The following is a 17,155-nucleotide window of genomic DNA, read 5'->3' as shown; positions in this document are numbered from 1 at the left end:
GGCAGCCCTTGCCTCCACCTCACCAAGTCGCCTCAACTGCAGGGCAGCCCTTGCCATCCCCACCCCCAACGTGCCTCAACCTTGAAGTCCAGCAGGCGACCCTCGCCAGCGCTGCACAACATCACCGTGCGCTCACCTCTGAGTTCCCCTCCAAGTGCAGCCTGCCAAGTGCAGACTTTTTACATGCTGTTGTGAAACACACCAGCGTGCAACCAAGCCAATGTGCTCAGATGATTCTGGCAGGCTGACCTTATAATTGTATGCAGACGTATTACAATGAGTTTCTGGCATCCGACAGTGGGAAATGCAGCCCGTCATTGATGGGCAGAGCAGACGATTGCGAACTGCTTTGTGAAACCGATTTTTTGCCTTTTCACCATATTGTCCGCTCACGCCGCCAAACATACCCAATGCCAGCGGGCATGGAAAATTCCACCCAAGAGCTTGATAGCAAATGAGATTGATCACATGCACAATTGAAGCCTAATTTCTGCTAACTTGCTTTAATTTTAAAGTAATGCAATGAAAAACTACATAGAAGGAGACATAGAGAGATGAAACAGATTTTAAGGAATACCAAGTGCACTGAGTAGAAACCCAAAGCTACCAGCAACCTAGGGTACAGATACAGTACAATAGTTGAACATGAATGAATCTCCTGACCTCTCATTTTAACACAGATTGCAACAATCAGAATTCTACAATAAATAGTAAGGGAGCTAATTCTAAAGGAGTGAATGGAAGCTTGAGGAAAAAGCATCACAATCCCATTTTAAGCACAAAGATCCTCCAAACTGAGTATAATTAAAATTTCTGCACATATTCTTAAGTCAATAAAATTATACTTAAGACTTGTCAGATAGAAATAAATCTCTGGACGCCCTGATAGCTTTTAGGAGTGTTAGCTAAAGTCCTCCCTTCAGGCAAGGTGGTGAGATGAGGTGGGGTGGAATAGGGTGGGCCACGCAGACTGGTAAGCACTGATATGAGTAAACCTGCAAAGCAACAAGCTGCTTGAGGAAGGAGTCCAGGTAATCCTTAAGATTCTTGCTCTCCTTAATGTAGTTTCTCTTGCTCTCCAAGTCTTTCTGATATTGCCAAGAGGTAAAGGAATGTTAAAGACTTTTTCTGCCTGATCTCTGGCTTCAGTGATACTGTCGTTTTTGCCTTGTTGTTAAATGGCTTCTGCTCAGACACAGCAGAATGCAGCGATACCCTGGAGGAGGCTTCTTTGCTTTGACAATGTATGCAGCATAGTGTGGTGTGAAACTAATTAAATAAGCTCCTCAGAGGGTGCAGGGGTCACATAAGTGTTTTGTGGGTTTGTCGCTCCTGTCTCTGCTCTGAGAACATTTACCACCTGTACGCAGCTTCCTGCTCTGACATACCAAGGTCTTGAATCTGACTCTATAGGCTGGATTGGTGCATTGGTGAGGCCAGGGCGAGTGACAAGCTTGCGAGCTGAGGTTCAAAGAGATTTTAGCGCCCTGGCTTATGCAAGATTGTGATTCCCAACCCAGTAGAGTCACTGTCTGTACGGCCAGCAGGATCAAGAATTCAAGTAGCAGCAGGCCTTCACATGTGATAATGGACCCTGGAAGAAGGTATACTCAGCAGGGGCTGTGGGGGGAAGCCAAGGACAGGGTGCATGCCAAGGTTTCTTTAGGGGGCCAAAAAGAGCTTTCATACTCCTTCTGATCCAGAGAGAAACTAAAAATATTTAAGCCATCCCCATGTTGGATCTTTCTGACCTTGACTGCTGTTCCTGGTAGGTGTGCTATTGTTGTGAATCCCCTCCCCAAACATTTTTACGTCTCCATGTTTCTCTCCTCCATAAAGAGGAAGGAGAAATTAGGGAAAGTAATAAAAAGTTTAGTCAAAAAGATCAAGGAAGGCAGGCAGAGTTTGAAGAATGAATCCCAGAGCATAGGAACGAGAGAGTTGAAAGTTTTGCCACCAATGATAGCAGGCAAAGGTTGGAGAGATGGCCAATGAGCTCAGGAACGATGGGAACAGATGTAGGGCTAGCAAAGGTTTCAGTGGTAGGTTGGAGTGAGAGCATGGAGTGATTTAAAGTTGAGAGTGAGGAATTTAAATTTGTGGATCTAGGGTTGAGAAGCCATTGTGTATCAGCAGAGCTGGGAAATGACAAAAGGGTCTTCGTATGGGATAGGATATTTGCAGCACATGTTGCAAAAGTTGAAATAGCGCACAAGAGACTATTAAGGAAAACATTGGATTGTCATGTATAGTGGTGACAAAGTCATGAATAAAGAGAGAATAGATTGAGGAGCAGAGCTAGGTAATATTGTAGAGGTGAAAGTAGGTAGTGCTTTTCAAGAAGAGTAGCTTAGTTCAGAGTTAAACAGGACTCTGAATTTGCAAACAGTTTGTTTGAATCTGGAACACTGGCTACCAAAGAGCAGGAGGGATTCAGTGAATTTGTCTAAGTCACTCTCCATACTTTTTTTTTAACTGATTTCCAATTACACTCCTTGGAATGTTTTACCATGTTAAAGGTGCTATACAAATGCATATTTTTGTTCTTGCTTGGCCTGATGGGCTGCTCCCCTGCTCAGGCCTCAGTCTAAAATGGCAGATCAAGCCCCCATGATGACATCGCCCAATTTATAAATTTAAGACTTCCCCAGTAGTTTGGGGCTGGAGTCCTTTCGACCAGTCAGGGTGGGAAAGGAATGAGCAAGCCTTCTATTTCACTTCAATTGCACTCCCCACATTGGGGATGGGGGTGCAGGGTGGGGATTCTGTTAACTTTCCCAACCTCTGAAATTGCCTTATTCAAGCTTCCCTAACATCAAACTTTGACAATCCCTCCTGCTCTTTGGTAGCCAGTGTTCCAGGTTCAAACTGTTTGCAAATTCAGAGTCCTGTTTAACTCTGAACTAAGCTACTCTTTTTGAAAAACACTACCTACTTTCACCTCTACAATATTACCTAGCTCTGCTCCTCAATCTATTCCCTCTTTATTCATGACTTTGTCACCACTATACATGACAATCCAATGTTTTCCTTAATAGTCTCTTGTGCACTATTTCAACTTTTGCAACACATGCTGCAAATATCCTATCCCATACGAAGACCCTTTTGTCATTTCCCAGCTCTGCTGATACACAATGGCTTCTCAACCCTAGATCCACAAATTTAAATTCCTCACTCTCAACTTTAAATCACTCCATGCTCTCACTCCAAACTACCACTGAAACCTTTGCTAGCCCTACATCTGTTCCCATCGTTCCTGAGCTCATTGGCCATCTCTCCAACCTTTGCCTGCTATCATTGGTGGCAAAACTTTCAGCTCTCTCGTTCCTATGCTCTGGGATTCATTCTTCAAACTCTGCCTGTCTTCCTTGATCTTCTTGACTAAACTTTTTATTACTTTCCCTAATTTCTCCTTCCTCGGCTCAACATCTGTTTCCTTGGGTATTGTCTGCATTAAGTGTGCTATTTAAATGCACGTCTTGCATTGTTGTTATTTGTGAGCACCTATGAAGCTCTGTCATGGCTTAGAGAATTGGAGCTGGATCTCCTTTAAGGCAGGTTTGCCACTGGAGATGTGTTAGGATGAACCATTTCCTGTCACCCCAGTCTTGCTGTAAACCCTTACCCATTTTCATAGACAGGATTCATTATAGATGGAGGTCAAGCTCCCATTGGTAACTCTGCTTTGTAGAGAGAGAGCCCACCACTGCTAGGAAGCAGAGTCAAAAGTGCTGCAGTAAGACTCAACCAAAGGAACAGGAGGCTGCATTAGAGAGGAATAAAGCTATTGAAGATTTTTTTGGAAATTCAGAGTCCCTCACTGAGCACATATATCCTTGGGAATAGATGTGGTGCAGAAAAGAGGGAGGGGTGTTTTCAGTTAGGCACCCTTCCTTCAACAGAGCCATAAACTGGCTTTTCATTTCCACACCACATGCCTTTTCTGGAGGCATAGAAATTACCCACTTTGCCTGGTGTACCATCCACCATCATTTAAATGCAGTGATGTATTTAAGGGATGGGTAGCTGAGTTGCTGGGAGAGGGGAGGGGATAGAAAGGACATTTTCAGTTGCACCCTAAGGATCAGAGATCTTTTGGAAGACCTTTCTGCCCCATTTTACTATTTCTTCCACCAATATAGTCACTTAGTTCCAAGTTGTGGACTCTGTGCCAGGCAATTTATAAAAAAAAATACCACCAGCTATGACATATTGTAAGTAGCATTCACACCACACAAGAACCAGGCAATAATCATCCCCAACAAGAGTCTAGCCACCTCTCCTTGATATCCAGTGACATTGCCATCATCAAATTCCCAACAATCAGCTTCCTAGCAGAGTCATCATTTTTTTCATACCTGTTCATGGAATGTGGGCATTGCTGGCTAGGCCAACATTTATTGTCCATCGCTTTACCAGAAATGTAACTGGACAAGCCACATAATTACCATGGCTACAAGAGCAGGACAGATGTTAGGCAAGTGCATCTCCTCCTGACTCCCAAAAGCTTTTCCACCATCTATATAGCACAAGTCAGGAATTTTGGTGGAATACTCTCCACTTGCCTGGATGGGTGCAACTCCAACAATACTCAAGAAGCTTGACACCATCCAGGACACAGCTGTCCACCTGATTGGCACTCCAGCCACTACCTTAAACATTCACTCCCTCCACCACTTGCACAAAAAGTCAACAGCCTGTACCACTACAAGATGCACTGCAGCAACTCACCAATTAAGGCTTCTTTAGCAGCACCTCATAAACCCATGGACTCTACCAACTAGAAGGACAAGGGCAGCAGATGAATGAGAACACTACCACCTGCAAGTTCCCCTCCAAATTAACCTGACTTGTAACTATGTCACTGTCCCTTCACTGTCACTGGGTTAATATCCTGGAACTCCCCATTTAACTGGATGTGTGCAGTTCCAACAACGCTCAAGATGCTTGACACTATCCAGGACAACAGCAGCCTGCTTGAATTGCACCCCATCCACAAACATTCACTCTCTCCACCACCGGCGAACAGTATCAGCAGTGTGTACCATTTACAGATGCACTGAGGAACTCACCAAACATCCTTAGACAGCACTTTACAAACCCACGACTGCTACCAAGGACAAGGGCAGCAGACGCTTGGGAACACCACCACTTGGAAGTTCCCCTCCAAACCACTCACCAACCTGACTTGGAAATATATCGCCGTTCCTTCACTGTCCCTGGGTCAAAATCCTGGAAATCCCTCCCTAACAGCACTGTGGGTGTACCTACATCACATGGACTGCAGTGGTTCTAGAAGGCAGCTCACCACCACCTTCTCAAGGGCACTTAGGGATGGGCAATAAATGCTGGCCTAGACAGCAACGCCCACATCCCATGAACGAATAATTTTTAAAAAGCACATTGAAGTACCTTCACCAGACTGCAGCAGCTCAAAAAGAAGGTTTGCTAACACCTTCTCAAGAGCATTTAGGAATGTTGGCCTTGCCCACATATCATGAATGAATAATTTTTTAAAAATCTACTGCAGCCTTGGCTTGAGTTATATTTAGCATATAGTGAGAGAGTAGTTAGCCCTTTTAAGTATTGGCACCTGTGCAAAAATGACTTGCTTGCTGTGTTACAATCAGAATAAAATAGTTAACAACAAAGATTGGCTGATTAAAAATCTCTGCTGAACTCACAAATTTCTATTGTGTAATTTAAGTAAGTCATGCCACAGAAATTTCTTTCACAGCTGCCACATTTTGCTGAAGTCAATATTTGTTGATCGATAGACCACAGTTCATATTTACTCCACCATATGAACATACAAAGATACGAAATAGAAGCAGAATCGATCATTTGGCCCCTTGAGCCTGCTCCGCCATTCAATAAGATCATGGCTGATCTGTTTGTATTTCTAATTCCACTTTCCCATCTTTATCTCACGATAACCTTTGATTCCCTTGCCTAACAAGAAACTATCTACCTCTGCCTTAAAGATATCCAATGACCCCACCTCCATTGCCTTCTGAGGCAGAGAGTTCCAAAGTCACACAACTCTCTGAGAGAAAAAAACTTCTCCTCATCTCTCCAAAGAGGGAAACCCCTAATTTTAAAACAGTGCCCCCAAGTTCTGGACTCACCCACAAGAGGAAACATCATTTCCACATACAGCTTGTCAAGACCTTTCAGGGTCTTCAATCAAGTCACTTCTTTGCTAAACTCCAGTGGAAACAAGCACAGCCTGTCCAACCTATCCTCATAAGACAACCCGCTTAATCGAGGTATCAATCTAGTAAACCTCTTCTGAACTGCCTCCAACACATTTACATCCTTCCTTAAATAAGGAGACCAAAACCGCACATAGTATTCGAGATGTGGTCTCTCCAATGCCCTGTACAACTGAAGCATAGCATCCTTACTTTTATGTTCAATTCCTCTCATAATAAAGGATAGTATTCCATTAGCCTTCTTAATTACTTGTTGTACCTGCATGCTAACTTTTTGTGATTCATGCACCAGAACACCTAGGTTCCTCTACATCTTGGAATTCTGCAGTTGTTCTCCATTTAATAATGCTCTGCTTTTTTATTCTTCTTGTCAGTGAATAACTTCACATTTTCCCACATTATACTCCATCTTCCAGATTTTTGCCCACTCACTCAACCTATCTATATCCATCTGCAATCTCCTTATGCCCTCATCACAACATATTTTCCTGCCTATCTTTGTGCCATCTGAAAATTTAGCTACCATGCATTTGCTCCCATTGATATAAATTGTAATAAGTTGAGGCCTCAACACAGAGTCCTGCAGGACTCCACTTGTTAAATCCTGCCAATAAGAAAATGACCCATTTATGCACTGTCTGTTTTCTGCCAGCCAGCCAATCTTCTATCCATGCCAATATGTTACCCACTACACCATGAGCTTTTAATTTCCTCAATAACCTTTGATATGGCACCTTATCAATTGCCTTCTGGAAATCCAAGTATAGTACATTTACAGGCTCCCCTTTATCCACAGTGCAAGTTAGTCCTTCAAAGAATTCTAATAAACTAGTTAAACACGATTCCCCTTTCACAAAACCATGCTGACTCTTCCCAATTACCTTGGGCAGAATTTTGCCCTCGGTCAGGCGGGCACGGCGGGCGGGCCTGGGAGCTTGCGATCGGATCCCAAAATGGATTTCACGCTGGCTGGCCAATTAACGGCCAGCCAACGTTAAACGCGCGCTGCAGCGCTCAGCGTTGCTGAGTGGGGGTGGCAGGACCGCGAGCGCTGATATTCATGCATGCACATGGGTGTGTGCAGTAAAAGCTCCAGAGCTGCCTCAGGGAGCTGAAGGTTTTTATCAATATAAATAAACAATTTTAAAATAATGAAAACATGTCCCCTCATGTGACTCTGTCACATGAGCAGGGGCATGTAAAATATGAGTGCAAAAAGTTTTTATTGTTTTTAATCACCGGACGAAACCTCATCCTGCCCATAGATGAGGTTTTGCTAAAAATGCAAAGGCTGCTTTGCTTTTTCGTCCACCCACCAACTGAACGGTTGGACAGGCAGCAAAAAATCCCAAACAATTAGTTGATTAAGGGCCTTAATAGGCAGCTTAATTGTCGGTGGGTGTGCTCTGACTCCTGAGCATGCGTGCTGACCGAAATATCGTACGAGTGCGTGATAGCGTTGGACGTAAAATTCAATCAAATTGTGGTCATTGCTACCTTGGGTTGCCTTTACTCTGAGGTCATTAATTAATCCTGTCACACTACACAATACCAAATCTAATATAACCTGCTGCTCTAAGAAACTATCTCGAAAGTATTCTATGAACTCCTCATCCTGGCTACTATGCCAATCTGATTTTTCCAGTTTTCCAGTAGGTTAAAATCACCCATAATTATTGCCGTCCCTTTGTCACAAGCACTCAATGTTTCTTCTTGTATTCTTTGTCCTACATTGTGGCTATTGTTAGGGAGCCTGTCGACCACTCCCACTTGTGACTTCTTTCCCCTGCTATTCTTCATCTCCACCTAAACTGATTCCACATCCTGACCTTCTGAACCAAGGTCATCGATAACTATTGCACCAATGCCATCTTTAATTAACAGTGCTACCCTTCTACCTTTACCTACCTTAATACTATTCTTGAATGTCATATATCCCTCAATATTCAGGACCTAATCATTGTCATCATGTAGCTATGACTCTGTAATGGCGATCAGATCATATTTACTTACTTCAATGTAGACTATCAATTCATTTTCTTTTTATGAATGCTACGTGCATTCAGACACAGAGCCTTTAGTTTTGACTTTTTGTTATCTTTGTAACTTCTGTTCTTGACTGTTGGTGTATTCTTAGGTTTTTTTCTCTTTTTCACTTCCTGCTGTTCTCTGACCCTCATTTCCCATATTACTATTTTGCTCTCCTGCTTTGATTCTTCACCATGACTTGCAACATCTACTCAAGCTTGATCCCTCACAGCCCTTATTTCATTTAAAACCTCTTTACTTCCCTAGTTATGTGGCTCAATGGAACACTGGTCCCAGCACGGTTCAGGTATAGACTGTCCCAAAGGTACAGCCTCCACTTTCCCCAGTACTGATGCCAGTACCCCACAAACCAGAACCCACTTCTCCCACACCAGTCTTTGAGCCACGCTTTCATCCCTCTAATCGTATTTGCCTATGTCAATTTTTATGCAACTCAGGAAATAATCCAGAAATTATTACCTTGAGGTTCTGCTTCTTAATTTGGTGCCTAGCTCCTCATACTGACCATGCAGGACCTCTTTCCTAGTTCTACCTATGTCGTTGGTACCTACATGGACCATGACAACTGCATCCTCCCCCTCCCACTCCAAGTTCCTCTCCAGACCTGGGCAGATGTCCTGAACTCTGGCATCAGGCAGGCAACACAGCCGCCTGAACTCTTGCTACCACTACATTCCTAGTTGCTCCCCCTACTTGAACGGATTCCTGTACCATGGTGCCATGGCCAGCCTGCTCATCCAACTTGCAGCTCTCCCTTCAGACACATTTTGAACACCTCAAACCAGTTTGACAATTGCAATGTCTGAGGCTCGTCCACTGCTGTCTGCACAGTCCCTTTACCTGCCTCGCTCATGGTCACAACCTCCTGTCCCTCACTGTTGGCCAAAACAGATGACCCTATTCAAAGAGGTCTTCTGGAACAACATGTCCTAGTATTTCTTCTCCTTCCTTATGCTGTGCAGTTCGGCTTCCAGATCAATAATCCTGATCCTAAATTCCTTTAGCTGCTTACACGTTCTGCAGATGTGTTTGTCTTGGATAGCCTTGGTGTCCAAAAGTTCCCACATTCCACAGATGCAACATAACACCTGTCCTGCCATTGTTAGGTATGTTATTTAGTTAATTTAATTAAGTTAGAATAATTCCTATGAATACTGCAATTTACTATGCTTACTAGTACCACTCACAAATAAAACTAAAGGTTATATGATTTTTAATTGCACTGGTATGCATTTTAGGGATTTATTTTAATTATTTTATTTTAACACTTTTTTAAAACACTTTTATTTTAACCATTTTATTTTATATTTATTTTTATTTTAGTTTAGTTTTAGTTCTTGTTATTTACAGATCTACCTTAACTCCTGAGTCCTAACTTGGCTATTAACACACTGCCTATTACATCAGACACTTACTGGCCAATCAACTTACTAGTTTCCTGTGATGTCACAGTTTTTTTTAGACTCAGTTTCTTCAGCAGCTGAGATGGTGCTCCTGATTGCCTTTGTTCAGCTCCCAGGTAGGAAAGGCTGCACTCCGATACCCGGGCTCTATTTATGCCTCTCCCGACTCCTGACTTCCCCTGTTCAACTCCCAGGTAGGAAAGGCTGCACTCCGCTCCCCGGGCTCTATTTATGCCACTCCTGACTCTCGACTGCCTCTGTTTAGCTCCCACGTCTTCAGCTTACAAGAAAAAAAACACATTTTTGAACAGTCATAGTGCACTGGGTAAGCCAGGTTTATTTGATATCTGAATGACAAAGGGAAATAAAACTGGAGTATTGTGTCCAGTTCTGGGCATCACATTTTAGGAAGGATGTAAAGGCATTTGAGAGTGCAATGAAAAGACTCATGAGAATGGTTCCAGGGATGAGGAACTTCAGTTATATAGAAAGATTGAAGAAGTTGGGACTGAACTCCTTGGCAAAGAAGGTTCGGGGAGATTTGATAGAGGTATTCAAAATCACAAGGAGTCTGGATAAAGTAGATAGGGAGAAACTGGTCCCATTGGTGGAAGGAGAGAGAACTAAAGGGAAAAGCAGAAAACTGCAGATGCTGAAAACCTGAAATCAGAACAGAAAATGTGGGAGATGCCCAGCATGTTTGGCAGAACTGTGGAGAGAGAAACAGAGTTTACGTTTCAGGTCAATGACCTTTCATCAAATTGAGAAAAGTTGGAAAGGTAATAGGTTTTGAACAAGGACAAAAGGAAGGTCTGTGATAGGGAAAAATATAAAAGGGATTGAATGACAGAAATGAGAGTCACAGGGCCAAAGGAAATAGTGATGAGGTAGGAAAGTAAACAAAGAAACGAAAGGTGTGCCTAGAGCAGGTGTACTGCTGACTGAAAGCAAAAATTAGAATAAGACCAAAACAAGCAAAGAGAAGGAAACAAAATATGGTCTGAAATTGTTGAACTCAATGTTGGGTCTAGAAGGGTGTAAAGTACCTAACGGAAAGATGAAATGCTGTTCCTGAAGTTTACGTTGAGCTTCAATGAAACAGTGCAGTAGGCCGAGGGCAGAAACGTCAGTGTGAGAGCAAGGTGGAGAATTAAAATGACAGGCCACGAGAAGCTCAGGGTTATACTTGCGGACAGAACAGAGGTGTTCTGCATAGTAGTCACCCAATCTGTGTTTGCTCTCTTCAGTGTGGAGGAGTCCACATTGTAAGCAGTGAATACAATAGACTAGATTGAAAAAAGTACATGTAAACCGCTGCTTCACCTGGAATGCATGCTTGTGGATTGGACAGTGAGGAGAGAGGAGGTAAAAAGGCAGGATATCACAGAGGGAAAGGTCTGCCCAGATGGCTGAAAGGGGGAAGATGGCATCACGCTGGAGGTGATGGAAGTAGCAGAAAATGATCCATTGAATATGGAGGCTAGTAGGATGGAAAGTGAAGATAAGGGAAACCCTATTGTAGTTAGAACATAAGATGTAGGAGCAGAGTAGGCCATTCAGCTCATCGAATCTGTTCCACCATTCAATGAGATCATGGCTGATCTGATAATCCTCAACTCCATTTTCCTGCCTTTTCCCCATAACACTTGGCGGGGCCCGCTCGCTGACGCGTAAAATAACATGGGGTGACGTCGGGTGGAATTCCCGATGTCACCCCACGTCATTTCTATTTTCAGGTCGGTGGGAGCGCAGCTGAGTCGGGTGCACACCCGCCGACCTGTCAACAGCCTGTCAAGGCCATCAGAAAACTAATTCGGCTCATTAATGGACCTGCCCGTCCAACCGTAAGGTTGGTGGGCAGGCCGGGAGCCCAGGCGGGCTTGTGAAAAAACCATGAATGGCGGGATGAGATTTCATGAGGGTATTTAAATTTTAATGAAAGGTTTAAATAAAAGTTATGGACATGTCCCAACTCATGTGACAGTGTCACATGAGGGGACATGTCAGGGAAAATCTTTAAACTCCTTTATTAAAAGTTAAAAATCTGAGCTGATCTCCCTGAGGCAGCACTTAGTCTCAGGGAGATTTGTGCGCTACTTCGCACACATGCGCGAAAGAGCGCACTCCCGGCTGAAGGAATTCCCCTCCCCCCCACCCGCCCACACAGGGAGCGCATAGGGCTTCCTGGCAGATGTCACGCTGGGCAGGCCTTAACCCGCTCCCACTTGTCCCCCCTGACGGGGGAAAGTTTTGTCCTTACTGATTAAAAATCTGTCTATCTCAGCCTTGAACACATTTAATGACCCAGCCTCTACAGCCCTCTGTGGTAAAGAATTCCACAGATTCACTAACATCTGGGAGAAAAAATTCCTCATCTCTGTCTTAAATGGTGCCTCGTTATTTTCCTGAGCTTATTTATATAAATATATAAATCTATAGTTTAATTACAATAACTGGATGTGACTTTTGGAACAATCAAACCCATCCTCCCACAGCCCCATGTACACTCTCCCCTCCTACAGTACCTTCCTTCTCTAAGGATTGTTCTTAAGTCAGTCTCTACTCACAGGATCATGGTGGTGTAGACAGATGACGTTTATATAGATTGGAGTGATTGTCAATGCCTTTTGAACACCTTCCAGCTGTTTTTTGGATGGAAGGATATTGACCCCTTACTTTGAGATTATGCCCTCTGGTCCTAGACTCTCTCACAAGGGGAAACAACCTCCTAGCATTTACCCTGTCAAGCCCCCGAAGAATTTTATGCTTCAAGAAGGTGGCCTCTCATTATTCTAAACTCCAATACATACAGGCCCAACTGACTCAACCTCTCCTCATAAGAAAATCCCTCCATACCCAGGATCAACCTAGTCAACCTCCTCTGGACTGCCTCCAATGCCAGTATGTCTTTCTTTAGTATGCTTTCCTTAGATAAGGGGACCAAAACTATTCACAGTATTCTAGGTGTGGTCTAATAGGTGCCTTATATAGTTTTAGCAGGACTTCCCGGGTCAGACACTTTGGGTCGGTGAGTGAGGGCGGGCACCGCTTGCCGACGCGGAAACTGACGTGGTGACGTTGGCTATGTGTCCCGATGTCACCGCGCGTCATTCAGATATCCAGTTCGGCAGGTGCACACCGGAATCGGCTGCTCGCCCGCCGAACTGTCAAAGGCCTATTAAGACCATTTAAATATCAATTAAAATACTTAACTGAGCTGCCCGTCCAACCTTAAGGTTAGCGGGCAGGCGAAGAGCCCAGGCGGCCTTCACATTTATCATGAAACCTCATTCACGGGCAGATTTTTAAAGTTTTATAAAATTTTTTAATACAATTCATTGACATGTCCCAGCTCATGTGACACTATCACATGAGGGGACATGTCTTAAAACATTTTTTGTCTTTATTAAAATTTTTAAAAATTAAACTGATCTGCCTGAGGCAGCGCTTTGCCTCAGGGAGATTTCTGTGCTCTTTCGCGCACATGCAGAGAAGAGTGCAGGACCCCACTCAGCCCACTCCCCCCTGGCTGCACAGGTAGTGCTCAGCTTTTCCGGGTGTGTGACATGCTGGGCGGGCCTTAATTGGCTCGTCCACGTAAATTGGTGCGCAGCCAATCATGGGCAGTGATCGGCTGCATGCCCGCCCGCGCCCGCTCCCGCCCAGCACCCCCCCCCCGCCCCACCCCCACCCCCACCCCACGGGGATAAAATTCTCCCCCCTATTTTTATACTCCATTCCCTTTGAAATAAAGGCCAACATTCCATTTGCCTTCCCTATTACCTGCTGAACTTGTAGGCTAGCTTTTTGGGATTCATCCATGAAGACTCCCAAACCCCTCTGTGCTGCAGCTTTCTGCATTTAAATAATACTCAGCTCCTCTATTCTTCCTGACAAAGTGCCTAACCTCACATTTTCCCACATTACATTCCATCTGCCAAGTTTTTGCCCATTCACTTAACCTGTCTATATTCCTCTGTAGACTCTTTGTGTCACCCTCACCACTTGCCTTCCCACCTATTTTTTGTGTCATCCGCAAACTTGGTGATCGTACATTCACTTCCCTCATCCAAGCCATTAATGTATATTTTAAATAATTGTGACCCCAGCACTGATCCCTAGTTACAGGTTGCAATCCTGAAAATACCCCCCATATCCCAACTCTCTGTCTCCTATTAGTTAGCCAATCCTCTATCCATGCTAATATGCTACCCCAAACACCATGGGTTCTTATCTTATTAAGTAGCCTTATGTGTGGTACTTTATTGAATGCCTTTTGGAAATCCAAATATATTACATCTACTAGTTCCCCTTTATCTATCCTGCTTGTTACCTCCCCAAAGAATTCTAATAAATTCGTCAGGCATGATTTTCTCTTTATGAAGCTATGTTGACTCTGCTTGATTATATTATGCATTTCTAAATGAATTGCTATTACATCCTCTGTAATAGACTCTAATATTTTCCCAATAATGGATGATAAGGTAACTGGCCTATAGTTACCTGTTTTTTGTCTCCCTCCCTTTTTGAATAAGGGTGTTACATTGGCAGTTTTCCAATTCTCTGGAGCTTTTCCAGATTCTAAGGATTCTTGGAAGATTACTACCAGTGCATCCACTATCTCTGTATCTAGTTCCCTTAATATCCTAGGATGCAAGCCATCAGGTCCAGTGGACTTATTGGACTCTAGCCCCATTAGTTTCCCTTGTGCTTTTTCTCTAGTGATAGTTAATGTATTTATTTCCTCCCCTGCTTTTGCCCCTTGACTATTTAGTATTTTTGGAATGCAGATAGTGTCTTCTACCATGAAGACTGATGCAAAGTATTTTTTCAACTCCTCTGCCATTTCCTGGTTTCCCATTATTATTTCTCCAGCCTTATTCTCTAAAGGGCCTATGTTCACTTTGGCCTCTTCCTATTTATATAGTTAAAGAAGTTCTTACTGTCCGTTTTTATATTACTTGCTTGTTTACCATCAAAAGGTTGAATTTTCCCAGAATTGCACTAAATGCGGTAGCGGGCGGGTAAAATGGAATCCTACCCGCCAACATAAATGGCAGGTTTTCACGCTGTATCTTCCTGAGCCCACCTCATTATTTATTCATTCCCAGGAAACGCGCGGTTTCCATGGCGGGCAGGCTCTAATTCACTCACTCACCATCAACCCACTGTTGCATCACGCCAGCCGCCAGCTTTAAAAGGCAGCTGCCAGCAAAGCGCTCATCACTACCAGCTCACCACTGCTGCCTGGGAGACAACACCCGCCGGGATGCGCTCTACCCCTGATCTGGCCGCAGGGTGGGCAGCCAAGCCACCAACCTGGCTTGGGAGGCGGTGGTAGTGGTGGTCAGTGCAAACGCCCTGCAGAGAAGGACAGTCACCCAGGGCCGCAAAAGGATAATTAATCTCTTCCATTCCGCCAGGGTAAGTCACTCTTTTCATCACTTGCAACTTACACACTCACAAACCCATCACACACCCACAGGGTCCTCACTCACTGACAGTGCAAGGGACATCACCATTCACTCTTTCACACACACCATCATTGTCCTCATCCCATCCATGGGATCACTCACCACCCACACAGGCCAGGCATACTTATCATCTGGCACGGCAGGCCTCCTGATGCACTCTCCCCATCTCTATCCATGCAGGACAAACTGGCTCACAATAGGAGGGAAAGCTCACAGACAGGTGGAGGGATGCTGGAATTCAAAGTTCTCACAGAATTTGAAAACAAAACCATCCAGCTGGCCTGCGATGACCGGGACCAGCCCTGTGCTGATGGTGAGGTCGGCACTGCTCTACCAAGTCAGGATCCGGCAGCGCAACATCCATCAGACAACATTGCCGTGAGTGATGTCTCCTCTTTCACAGGCCACTGCCATGCACTAATTATCTCCCCTTCCGGGAAGCAGCCGACAGAGTCCACGACCCAGAGCCTACAAGCAAGCTCCGAAGAAACTTCTGAAGAGGGATCTGATGGCATCCTCCTTGAAGTCCCGTCACAGCGCTCACCCACACCCTCCACCAGTGCAGAGAGACACATCTCGGTGGGACTTAGCTTTAGAGTAGTCTTGGGATCACAATCTGGTGAGCACATCGTACTTTCTGATCTACAGCAGGCGGAGGCAGGGAGTTCCCAGGTCCCTGGCACTCAGAGGACTGCTGGAGGTCAGACGTTGCTGAGTTCGGGTCAGATGACGAGCCTCTGGACTCGGTCATGTCACAGTTGCTGGAGCTGCAAAGGCAAGCTTAGGAATAACAGGAAGGGATGTCTGCTGCACTCCTCAGGTTGTAAGGCATGGTGGAGGAGTCCGTCCGTCTTCAGACTGAGGTGAAAGTGCTAGCATTGCAATGCACCGAAGTCAACACTGGCAGGATGGCAGCTGCCATGGAGACCTTGGTCCAGGATGTCACTCATGCACAGTTGTTTCCGACCCAAGTTTCTCACTCTCAAACTGAATGCTAAATTCTACCATGTTATGGTCACTGTTTCCTTGGGCTAGAAAGGAGGTTCTTTTGAAAGAATTTGAACAGTTCTAAATCTTTTATTCTGAGATCATTTATTAAACCTGCCTCATTACACATTAGCAGGTCCAAAATAGCCTGATCCCTGGTTGGATCCACAATATATTGTACTGGGAAACTGTCCCAAATACATTCTATGAATTCTTGCCTGTGGCTAGCTCTGCCCATTTGATTTTCCCGATCTACATGAAGATTAAAGTCATCCATGATTAATGTACTTCCTTTTTTACAAGCCCTCATTATCTCCTGATTTATTCTCTGTCTGGCAGTATAGCAACTATCAGGGGACCTATAGACTACTCCCACCAATTTATTCTTCCCCTTGTTATTTATTACCTCCACCCATATGGATTCTACATCTTCCTATCCAAGGTAATTTCTTGCTATTGTACTTATTCCATCTCATACTAACAAAGCTACCCCACCACCCTTTCCTTCCTTCTTTCGAAAAGTCACATACCCCTGAGTATTTAGTTCCCAGCTTTGATCTCCTCGTAACCATGGCCTGAATTTTTTCCGCGTTAGGCGGGCACGGTGGGAGTGGGCGAGGGTGGTCGCGGAGCCAACCATCGCCCGCGATCGGCTCCACACTGCCATTTTACATGGGCGGGCCAATTAACGCTGAGCGCTACCTGTGCGGGCTGGGGGGCGGAAGGAGAGTTGGGTCCAGGGCTCTTTCGTGCGCATGCACGCGAAACAATGCTTCAATCTCCCTGAGGCATAGCGCTGCCTCAGGGAGATTGAAGCGCTTTTGAAAAAAATAAATGCATGCAATAAAAACTTAAGGAAACATGTCCCCTCATGTGACTGTGCCACATGAGATGGGACATGTTTTTATTTTTCAAAATTTTTTTAATTCAATTTGTAAAAGCTTTAGGAAACCTCACCCTGCTCGTGGATGAAGTTTCCTAAAAAACGTAAAGGGCACTTGGCCTTTTCGCCTGCCTGCCAACCGTT

Source organism: Cetorhinus maximus, chromosome 8 (genome assembly GCF_964194155.1).
Source record: "Cetorhinus maximus chromosome 8, sCetMax3.hap1.1, whole genome shotgun sequence".
NCBI classification, from domain to species: domain Eukaryota; kingdom Metazoa; phylum Chordata; class Chondrichthyes; order Lamniformes; family Cetorhinidae; genus Cetorhinus; species Cetorhinus maximus.
Note: the sequence above shows the minus strand (reverse complement) of the source record.